Here is an 11,735-nt window from a genome sequence, read left to right on the forward strand (position 1 = left end):
TTGAGTTAGGCCAAAACTGCTAGCAACCATCCCCCCACCAGTTAGGAGTACAGATTTCCAGCACCCAGGGCTCCTATGCCCAGTAGACTAGCACCATTAACCCAGAGGCTCAGAGACTAAAGGTATTTTGTCTCATCAGGGAACTGAGAACAGACTAGAGTGATCTCTACCACTTTTTGATATGTCCAGTGTGTACCTGTATCATCGGACATCTTAACACAATTTAAAAGTCTGGTGCTAAGTGTCAGTTTCATCTAAGTGTAAACTTCTCCACTGCAGATGTCTGAAAGCAATTGATAAATGTGTTGATAAATGTGTTGGCTGGTTTTCTCCACGGACAGCAAAGGGAGCTCTGAGACAATGGACTCAAATTCAGGCTTGTGAAGCTGGGTGAAAAATACATCACCCCAGCTCCCTTCCCAGAATCACACTGGAGACAAAGGGAGACCATGAAATGCAGTTTGGATGTTCTCTCTTCCAAGTCAGTATGCTTGCCACAAGATGAGACTTAAATCTTGCTTACCTGTGTGTATAGACAGATACAAGATCACTGTGGAACAGCAACCGCATTGGTAACATGCTGTTGAAGGGCGTTTGCTCAGCTGTTCTGCTATCACAGATTCAGCCAGCGTGGGCAGAAAGCCCATTCATTTACAGAGCACTGGCTGGTGTTTTTCACTTGGCTAGTAATTCCATGCACTTCATTTGTGTGGAGTGCATTTCCCAGGAACACACTGGATCTTGATCTGAAGTCAACAAGAAATGGAATACCCAGCACTTGGTTCTTGCTTCCCTTTATCACCTCTCATTCAGAAATGTTTGCCTGCTTCCCATTAACTGACATAAATCCTTGGGCTATGGATAGGTATTCTTCCTGGAAGACCCAAGAATTGACAGGAATATATACACCAGGGCAACTAGGGAACCAAGGTCATAGTATGCTTGTTTTAAAGAGCCTGGGACAGGTCCTTTGCATCTGCCAATCATTTCAGGTCAAAAATTTTTATGCATGTTTTTCTGTGACCACGTATTTAGCCACAGCCAATCTAAACTAGCCACAGCACTGCCAGAAACACAACTCAATAACTAACTGGAGTATGCTTTTGCATGGTGGCTGCACAAGATATCCTTACTACCTGAATGCAGACACTCTGGATGGGTGTAAGTAACACTGGTTTAGGTCCATGGAAATTAGTAGCAATGCACACATTAGGCAAACTGAGAATGTGCCTTTTGTATGAAATTCTGTAATGACACTGAAATCTCTTTTTTAAAAAAGAATTATTAATACAGTGTTCATTTATGCTGTGTCTCCTTTTTTGGTAGAGAAAGAACAGCAGGGAAGTAACGAGGTATCTACTGTTATCTCAGACTTCTTGACAAGACTATTTTTTTTCCAGCATAGGTAGAATTCAAGACTGTGCACCCTTTAAACTATTTACATCTGGACATGCAAGCTAAGCCTTACATGCAAGTGTAAGCCTTTTCAAACACACGACTATGCTACGGTTCAGTCCTTTTTAGCAAACAGCATGCATTTATTCTTGCTCAAGACCATCTGAGTACCTCTGAAAGGCACCACATGCTAAGCCAGCACAATCCTGGTTCCCAATTAAGAAAAAAGATGCTCTCTTAAATGTAACAGAAGGTCAGTTAATGTGTTTTTTCTGTCATTAAGGAAAGGAGAGGTACTGTTTTGAAGTACTAGTACAGTGGCAAAGCAGTGGACGCACTGTGCTTTACATCAAGCACCTTCCTTGACAACGTAAGTAGCATACAGATAAATTGCCTCTTTCTGCAAGTTACAACAAGTCCAGTTACTCTGAACCCTACCTTTCGTTTAAGGCACTCGAACCTTTCGTTTAAGGCACTCGAATTCTCATTTCATAAACCCTCTAGCATGTGCATTCCTGTAATAGAACAAATTCCTTTTCCCTGCTTATTGCATAAACATTTATACCATATGTAAATTTAGAAATAATGTATCTATATTAGTGAATAGTCTTCAGAGTAGTATTGTGACATCAGATGGTTATCCTCTGATGGAGTAAAATTAGTAAGGTCAGTGGAAGAAGCAGCTTTATGGTAAGCATGGGGACTATTGCTGCAAACAGGGCTCCTGATTCCTATATACTAAATATAAATAACTCCAGATTTTTTTTTAAGTTATTCTTTACAAATTTATTTTTTTTTACATCTTGCATATCTAAAGAGAACATCTCTATTACAATATCATACTCTAAAAGAAGGAAAATTAACCTCATCAGCCATTCTGGAATCCCCCATGTTATGAATTACATCTCAAACCACACTTGGCAAACCAAAAACGCTTTGAGGAATCCAGGACAAGTAGTTGGACAGAAGTCTACTTATAATTACGTAAATATGTTGTGCTGGGAAATAAGTTGCTTGTGAATTAACTATTAAGGACAGACCATTTTTCATCAAGATGTTACTGGCATTCAGTAGCTTTACACCAAAGTAAAATGAGGAACAAATGGATCATATTCTACAATGGATGAAAATCATCTTCTCAACTACATTAGAGCAGCTCCACTGCAGCCCAGTATAGAAACTGAAACCAGATTAAGTAATGGAGAAATAAGGTGGAATTTTAAAGGTTAAGTTTTATTTTAAATAAACAGTAACAAAGTGAACAACCTGACATGGGGGGGTCTGCATTACTTAATGCCTTTAAATCAAGATTAGATGGCTTCCTAAAAGGAATTAGTGGGTGAATTTCTATAACTGATGTTCTAGTGAAGGTAAAACAACCTGAGCATAACAAATTTAGGCTTTAAATTCTATAAACCTGGGAATGTGACACACCATTACTTATGATGTGACAAAAGAGCTCCCTCAACTATTTATTAGAAAAGGAAAATTAATTTTAAAGACTATTAACTGAGCTCTTCATTATCCAAGTAAAAAAATTTTTTTTTTTGCTGTCGCCCTCCTCTCCCCCCTTTTATTCAAAACACAAATGCACAAGCCTATTTCAAGATGAGACCAAATTAATGTGGGACTGACTTTGTGCATGAAAGGAAAAGAAGCCTGAATTCCTATAAACCTTTCAAACTTTCATTCCATCTCCCTTCCCAGTTTGCACGGAGGAGTCTATTTTACAACTTTATCCATGTAATGGTCCTGCAGACCGCTTCTTCATGCCAAAATTTCTCTTTGAAGTTTGCTCTCCCATTAGCATTTCAGTGTAGGTATTCGAACTGATCACACAAGCACAGCAGAACTCCAGAACTGTCCACGTTCCATCGAATACAGTTGTTTCATGTTGCCTGTGATTTACAGTCTTAATTAATGCTCAAAAGAAGAAGAGCACATCTTTGGTGGAGCGTCCCCCCTCCACACACACGCATACCCCTCCTCCTCTTTTTTTTTTTTTTTTTGGTACAAACCAGCGCTCTCAGGGTTTTGTTGGACATTGTGCAGGATGGCTTTGCCAAGCAGAATGGAACACACTTAATACTTTTCCTTTATAACCTTTGCAATAAATCAGCTACCACTCCACTTGCACGAGAACGGCCATTAGTGTCCTGTCCCCTCCCCCAGCACTTCCCGAATTTTAAACAAAGTAGGAATAAACTGAAGCTGAGCAGAGCCAGTGAGCCCAGTAAATCAGTTTAATGAGAACTGAATCAGTTGTATGAAGTCCACTACTGAACAAATAAGGTGGACGGGAGAGGCTGAGCTTTCCATGGAGGTACTGGGGATGGGAAGCAGGAAAGTTGTGCTCACATACTTATCTTCAGCAGTGACGCATGTCTGTTGTGAACACTCTGTTCTTTAAAATTACATTTGCTGCAGCTTGCTGCTGCAATTCTTTGTTTAGATTTGGCTGTTTCCTCTCCTGTTTGTGGTTTTGTTCCTCCATGTTTTCCCACAGAAGTGGAGTTTTCTGTTTACCCGTTTTCACCACTTATCTCCTCTGAGATTCACTTTGACTCTCCATTTACCCTTCTCAGGTCTCCCCTATTTCCACATTTACTGTAAATGAACACATCTACACATATATATATACACATACTACTGTTCTATTCAAAAGCTGGAAAGCAAATAATCCTCTATTTGCAGGAATGCAGAGTATTAAAGAAACCACATCAACTTTTGTATATGACAGCATGTAGACTCTGGGCATTCAGCACTAAAAAGACCTTCTCAAAAGTGTAACACTCCCCCAACCCAACCCAACCAAACCAACGCACATTGGTTCAACCATTTCTTCAAACAAGAGGCAGTAACTTGCACAACTGGGGCCAACTATGGATTTTCTCGGTCAAAGGGGACCAAGAGGCCTTTTACCTCCCGTGCAGCAGTCCCCATCTCAGTGCCATTGTTCACTTAGTCTCATGCACTCAGAAAAAGAAGCTGATAAGATGTACTGATGAGCAAAATCAGGAATTACTATGTCCCCTTTGCACAGCGCTGTTATTGTCCTGCTCCATCCCCAAAACTGATGGACAAGGGAGAGCAGAGCCCAGCCGTTCAGATCACCTCTATGTCTCTTCCTCAGGACTGCCAACCCTCCTTCACTTGGGACTCACTAAGACAACCTCATCCTATCCCAGGTGCCTCAACCTCAGCTATAACTCTTTTTACAGTCATCCCTTTTCATCAAAATTAAGGGCTGAAATATGGATCACTTTTTCTCTTCTGCCTTCTTTGAAATAGCAACCAGGGTCCATTTTTGAGATCCTGCTACCACATGAGTCCCAAAATTTGGAACAAGATATAAACCTGTAGTGCTTATTTGTAAATCTGGTCCTGTTTCCAGAACATTACTGGCTTCAGTGTGAGCCTGACAGAAGAATGAAATTTGATTCATCTCTCTGAAACACTTAAACACCACACAACCATACTTTTAATCTTAGCAGGCCAGTCAATGAAACCTGCTAGAGCATCCTGTGCTGCTTCTCTGACAGTGAATCAATTTCTCAGATGCACTACTGCGTGTTCTTCTGGATGATCTGAAAAAAATTCAGTCTCTATTCAATTTCCAGACTTGTCAATAGGAAAATCTATTATTACTGGCACCCCTCCACCATCTATATGGCTTCCAGGAAAAGACAACTAATTAGAGCTGATAATTAGAGAGACAGAGCCCACTTTGCACCCTCCTGCCCCCTGCTTTCTCCTTTCTCAGTACAAAAGGAAGAAGAGGGTTGCCAACCTGGCCTGGGAGATGGAGAACCTCTGCCACTGTAGGCACAGCAGAGACTATTCTGTACAGTTAACGGTAGCAGGTGCTCCTTAAGAGTTATGAGCACAACATTTAAGGATGTTACGATGGTATCTATCAGATGAGGTGAGGAACAGAATGTATTTATTAGAGTTGGTTTGGAGACCCTGGTTATCTACCATCAGCTTGTACTTTATGCAAGACCAGCACTGTGTGCTCTTAAGAATTCTGTGAGTCTTACAAGACAGGCTTTTTTAAAAGCCTTGTATTAAAAAATCATGTGATTTTGTAGGAATATTAGCCATCATGAGAGAAGGAAATTAAGTGTCTAGCCTTGTTGGTGACAAAGAAAAGCCTGAAATCGAAATGCAATAGCACCAAACCCAGAAGGCTAATTAAAGAACTCAAAAAAAAAAAACCAAAAAAAACCCAACAAAAAACCAAAAAACCAACCAAAAAAAAACCAACCAAACCAAAAAAAACCAACCCAAAAAAACCCCAAAAAACCAACCCCCCCCCAAAAACCAACCCCAAACCCCCCAAAAAACCCCAAACCCAACAAAAAACCACCAAAAACCAAAACCAACCAAACAAAAAAAAAATCACACCAAAAAAATCCCACCTACTTTCATAACCTGTGAGATTTTTAAGCCAATTTCATGACCCTTGAGCTTGACTTGCAGTTCTTGGAAGCTGGGGTTTGATTATATTACAAGTGATAATCTAAAGACCCCATATTCTCTGCACTGATTTAAATTTTTTTCTTCGTTTTTATGCAGGTAAAAAATTATGTCTTGATACCCTAACTCATAATAAACTCATTTCTCCAACCTCTAGACCAATGCTTTGCTCTTCATTGCATTTAGCAACTCTCTTCTAGTGAAGCCTGTGGTTTTCTGACAAAGCAAGTGCACTCTGTGTCCGCCATTCTCAGTAAAAAAGCCCAAACCCAAATGATAAAAAAACTGGATGCAAAGCAAATTGTACTAACAAATAAGCAGTTTCAAGCTTCTGTTCTGCAAGAGCACATCGAAGAACTCAATATATATTAACACATTAATTAGGACAAACTTGGAATTTTTCTTTCATTCCCTGCTGTTCTGTCACTTCTTCTGCATCATGGGTATTTAAAATACCTGGGATGACCTATGGATTCCAATAATCCAACAAACTGAGCAGTTAAATAAAACAAAAAAAAAAGAAAATGAAAAGCATCAGAAGTCCTTGGCACAGCTAATTCACTCTTAATTCTAAATGGCTACATGTATCTCTAATCTTTAGGAAAAGAGAGAAGAAAAGGTACTGCATTCGAAGTAGAATAATAAGACAGTCCATAAATTACAGTTTCAAAGAGTTTGGAAAAGAGAAGGAGATTTCACTGGAAGGCAGCTGAAGGTTATTCTTTTCTCTCTCCTCTCATCAAAACTTTGCAGGCATCTGTAAAAAAGGAATCTAAAAATGATTTATTGTAACAGACTATCATTCTGGTCATGGCCACCAATGGGCCAGATCCAAAGCCCTCTGTAATGAGAGTCTCCCTGTTGATTTGATGGCTTTGGATCAAGACCAATGTTTGTGCATTTCTTTCAAAGAACAGTCTTTCCAAATAAGCCGGGGTTTATTTGGAATTATTCCAAGGGCTACGTGACACTTTCAAGAGTTTACATTCATCCAAGTGACTTTTAGGAGCCAGTTCTCTGGTTTTTTACATGCAAAAAGCTTGGGGGAGCGGGGGAGGGAAAGAGAAGCACTATATGAGTCCATCTAGGCTTTTCTAGATCCTTCTTCGGAAGGTGTCCTCAGGTCTGGTGGCACAGGCAGGGGATACCATTCCATCCCTTCCTGTCAGCCCTTCCTGAGGAGCAACCACAACCTACTGAAGTAGTTGTACCCAGGGGTGGTTATGAGGAGGGAATTAGTTGCACTGCCCTCCCTAGACAGTTTTAGGGCTGGGCACTTAGCTAGTGCTACATTTGCCTCATGTGTCCGGAGTGGGGCAGGTGGGAGTTTGCCTGTCACAGGGTATCTCCCAGGTAGGCTGAACCCAGCATCTTGCTGTCCTTTCTGCCAACAGGTCTATGTAGGGAACGCCCAGCATTAGGGGCACTGGTTTAGTATGGTGATCCTGAACTACCAGGGCAGCTCCTTGAGCACTGTACTTCTCCAGAGGCTGCAAGTCATCCACTCTTCCAGTTGTCTTCTGGTGCCCAATTTTTCAGAAGTGCCAAGTGACTTAGGCTGGACTGGTCTTATGACTGCTGTAGCTCGCACGGTAGGCTGAACCAGCCCTCAGCTGCCACCATGTGAGGAAGAGGAAGGAGGGAAGGAAGAAAAATGATGTAACATCTCCCTGATCTTTCACCTTCCCTGCGTGCCAGGACATCAGAGGCTCAGAGCATCCACTGTCTCTCAGCACAGAAAAACTCTTAGAACTGCATTTTGATCAGTACCTCCCTTTTTACTAGAAGTAAGGACCATCACATGCCTCACTGTCTTCAGAATAAACGTAAAGGGCTAAAGTCATTACATTTGCCTTCCTACGACAGTATCAAAGCAATCTGGTAACTGCTCTAAAGCATGAACAAGCAAAAATGAAAAACCCTTTCTCACAATCATGGGGTGTAATTATAGATAAGGCTGAAGAACAGAAGTCCCACTCACTAACTGCAAACACGATTTTTTTAGTGCTTAGAAACCCTTGTGATATGTTTAAAATAAATATCCAGCTACAAAAATACTGTTAACATTAAAATTATGTGAAAAATTCCTTGGCAGACCTCTGGGATTTACCCAACCAACATGCAATACCGGGGCGCTTACAGATATATAATTAACATAGCTTGAACCGTTCAGTACAAATGTTAAGCAGCCTGAAAATTTACAGTTTTACATCACTACTTCTGCACAGATGGAGTAATGCCATGATTTGTTATAGCAGCAGCCTGATAGAATAGCAGTGAAGACAACAGCTTTATTTACTGAATCACTAACTTCTGCATTCCGTTTTTCCTCCAGTGAACACAGAAATGTATTCATCAGGCCCTTCAGTACTGGAAGAGTATTCAGGTGGTCTTTAGGGCCAATATCCTGAGGTAGTTGGGTGCTTAACCTCCCTTAAAATTGAACAGTTTTCACGGAATCATCTAGGTTGGAAAAGACCTTAAAGATCATCTAGTCCAACCATTAACCTAACACTGACCCTTCTCAACTACACCATATCCCTAAGTTTTGTTAGTATGTAACCAACTGTATTTTGACTCTTTAGCAGCTTTTTACAGTATTCAGTTAAGAAACTTTCTGCCAAAAACCAGGCCAAAAAGCCCCACTGCATATGGACCTAGATCTACCAAATTTATATTAGCTACTCTGAGCAGAAAATACTGTGTCCATAAAAAATTAAGAAGGTATCGATTCAACACGAGCTGTTGTATAGACCTGCTCTTATTCACTTAGCGATTTTGACTGCCTCTTGCAAGCACTACTGTGAAAACTCAAAAGCACTTTTTCAAATGAAAGAAAATCAGAGTATCTAGTGTCGGCAAGCCTTGTAAAGTCCGTACATGTTTACACTTGGCATCAAATTACACACATTTGACTTCTTGATTTAGTGTGCACACTTGTGTTTTCCCTTCTTTTGTCAGAAATAAAATACAGCTATTCTTAAGAGAAGTCTTTGTTTTTAAAAAGACCTAATTTGTACTGTATGTTTGGAGAGTTCACTTTTCGCCCCACCCAGATAGAAGCCTGATCCATATACGGGGGGGGGAAAAAAGCAAAACTCAGAATAGGTTAATCTGGGTAACGGTGGTGTCTGTTTGCAAGATGTAAAAAAGAGAAAGACAGAGAGAGAACACAAACGGTGGAGTCCTTGGACAGGTTTTTTTTTTTTGCTGCATCACAAAAGCAATTCTGCTGAAACCTTACTCGGAACATTGCCTGAGTAAAAAAGAGAAACACAGTTCTTAAATTATTTTGTACTTTCCATGTATAGAGGAACAGTCAGAACTGTATGGGGTTTTACGCCTTCTTAGTAGCCAGCTTATAAACAGCGTAGCTACCAGTCTTTCCATAGGAAAAACAATGTTATGTGGATAATAATAACATGACTAACTGCTCAACCTTCAGAGGCAAAGAAAGCCTTCTACCTAAATAACGTGTGGTATCTGGCCACCTATTAAGTAACAGGCAACTGGTAAGTAATAAAAATAATCAAAAAGAAGCTTTGGATGAGAGTCAGGAATTGGGGAGCTTACACAACTGAAAAGTTTGCACATGTTGATCTATCTCTTATTTCTGTGATCCTCTGAGAAGAATATTACATTAAAATTAGATGAAATAGGGGGTTTTATTTGTACAGTGTGTCTTAAAAGGCCATCAAATGGAACACTAGTACGTAAGTGTTTGTGGAATCAAACTCATAAAGATATCAGTAGCCACAACGAAGTGAATAACTAGGTGAGACCTGAAATATTCAACATGTTTTTATGGATATTTACATGCAGGAAAAGGAAACTCATCCAAACACAGAAATCAGGTCAAATAAAAACAGTTATATGAATTCCAAGCTAATTCAGACATTACCCTATCATTGATCATTATATAAATAAAAAGCAAGTTAAATCAAACACCATTTGTGCCTGCTAATAATTTGAGGGAAAAGCTTAATCAAAACCATTTTTTCCAAATGTAACAAAGCAGGTTTGCCTCAGAACATGGCTTGATGCCCTCTGCACACAACCAACCTAAGATCAGCCCAGAATAAACCATTTATGAGCAAGCAAGCAAACAAACAAAACACTGTGTTATGAATCCTACCCTCTCTCTAAATTGCCTATCTGACAAACGAGTATACTTAGCTTTGCTGCCATGGGCAATCCTATTGAACGTCTCCAAAACATAAGCCTTACTTATATTCCCCCTGTCATCTAAACACAATATATTAATCTAGTGGGGGAAAAAAAGAGAAAATAATGTTTTATATGTGCAATACATTTTAACTCATACCTTTTTCCAAAGTGTGTTAACCCCACAGCATTTCTCCTACATTTCCTGCAGTACCTCATACAGAAATAATGCTTCCTACACATAGCTTCTCTCATAAATCTATCGCAGCTCAGTATCAAATTAACAGTGACAGAGAAATGTACATTTTCTTATTTCTATGACACTTAATGTTGGAGGCTGTTCAGAGCTACTGTGAGCACATGAAACAAGTTCAGGCCCACATAAAACCTTCCTGACAATGCTGCAAGTGATAAACTATAGATCACCTTTGTGTGATTTTCGTGTGTGCTGTGAAATTGTCGATAGCTTAAAAATTTGAGTTAATTCATGATCCTGCCTTGAAATCTCATGACTGAAAATAAAATCCATTATCTCAATACAAAGCCAAGTTAAAACTGTATCTTTCCTGATTGCAACTTTGCCATTTATTCAGAACCAGAACCTAGGACCAAATCTGTCAGAGAGGACACAGACACAACCTGAATACATTATTTGCAGAAACCCATGGAAAAGAAAACTTTGGAGATTTGTTTCCAGCCCAGATGTGAAATATCCTCCTGGGAATTGGTATGAGGCAGCAATTTGGTACCTCTATGTTCAATTTGCAGAGCTATTACTTAGGCTCAGAGGCTACCACAATAAATAGCAGCCTTATGCCTTCTCAGGAACTCTCTTTGTGTTGGTGGGAATCTGCTCAGGCAGTCACCCCTACACTGGGAAAAGCTGTAGCTTTGTTATTCATCACTCTTCCCTCATCTAAGAGATCTTAAACCAGTAGTATAGCATAGCATGCAAACTGCTTGTAGAAGCAGAGAAACCACATTTTAAATTATATATATTAGGGTTCATTTTAATGAGTTTCAAAGAATTTTTCCCATCCATTTTATTAGATTTTGGAAAATAAACTGTGACGTACTAATGAAATCCAAAATAAGAAGGTAACTACAACTGCCCTGTTTACATGAAGAACAAGAATGTTTCTCTTTAGAACAGCAAAAGAGAAAACAGCATTTATTGTATAGGAATTTATTTTTTTATTGTTGATGTGCAGTCACTTTAGCAACTGAGCTGTGTGCTTGACTTTAGAGAGGCTGCTTGTCTGTTTTAATAACCGTATTAATTATAGTTTTATGCTGAATTCTCTGGGAAGTAGAGATGTTACAACAGTAGAGGAGCACACTTCCTAAACTGGCCTTCCTCATGGGGAATTTTGATGGAGCACACAGAGGGGTACTCACAGACCCTGGCACAAAATCCCAAACTACTTCAAAATTTTGTTTAAACATTTTCAAACAGTACTAATTAGGACCTCCTGCAAATGTGGACCCAACTGCTTACAAACCAGAACTGCCACAGTACACACTCCTGTGGTGGCTACTGCTTGGCCAACACCAGGCATCATTCCTAGATCACCATAACCTAGCACTGTCTGAGATGGCTTGCCATTTTGGTCACAGTTTGTGCAAGGAAGCACCTTGGAAAGAGGAAGCTGTGTAAGCCAACACACACCAGCCAAGGATCAGTCTCTCTCTACCCT

Source organism: Strix aluco, chromosome 3 (assembly GCF_031877795.1).
Source record: "Strix aluco isolate bStrAlu1 chromosome 3, bStrAlu1.hap1, whole genome shotgun sequence".
Classification (NCBI taxonomy): domain Eukaryota; kingdom Metazoa; phylum Chordata; class Aves; order Strigiformes; family Strigidae; genus Strix; species Strix aluco.